The sequence below is a fragment of the Pteronotus mesoamericanus genome, unplaced genomic scaffold, assembly GCF_021234165.1.
Source record: "Pteronotus mesoamericanus isolate MK-2021 breed Mesoamerican mustached bat unplaced genomic scaffold, CSHL_Meso_final contig_42, whole genome shotgun sequence".
NCBI classification, from domain to species: Eukaryota; Metazoa; Chordata; class Mammalia; order Chiroptera; family Mormoopidae; genus Pteronotus; species Pteronotus mesoamericanus.
In genome coordinates, this window is record NW_026555157.1 from 12571801 (window position 1) to 12572333 (window position 533).

The window sequence follows — 533 nt, forward strand, 5'->3', positions numbered from 1 at the left end:
TTCCCCTTCACTCAATTTCCCAGCCCCCAACGCTAGCAACTGCTGATTTGCTTTCTGTTGTTAGTTTTGACTTTTCGAGGTTTGCATATACTGTAAACAGTGAGAGCTCTTTTGTGACTGGCTTCTTTCACTTGGCACTATGCTTTTTTCATATTCATCCACATTATGTTTACCAGTAGTCATTCCTTTTCATTACTTAATATTTTAACCTATGGCTATATCACAATTTCTTTATCCATTCACCTACTGATGGGCATTTGTGCTACTTCTAATTTTGGCTATTGTGAATAAAGCTGCCATGAAAATCTGAGTGCAAAACTCACATTTTAGGGAGTAAAATACTTAGGAATGAGAAACTAGGGTTTTAGAACTTAGAAATACTTGTCTTCTCTATGTCAATTATCCTGAAAAAAAGTGAAAAATATAGACACATTCCATAATAAAATTTAATCAGCAGATCTGTTGTAGGACAGCTGGAGAAGTCACACATTTTCCAGCCCTAAGGAGTCACACACAGTTACATATATTCGGCA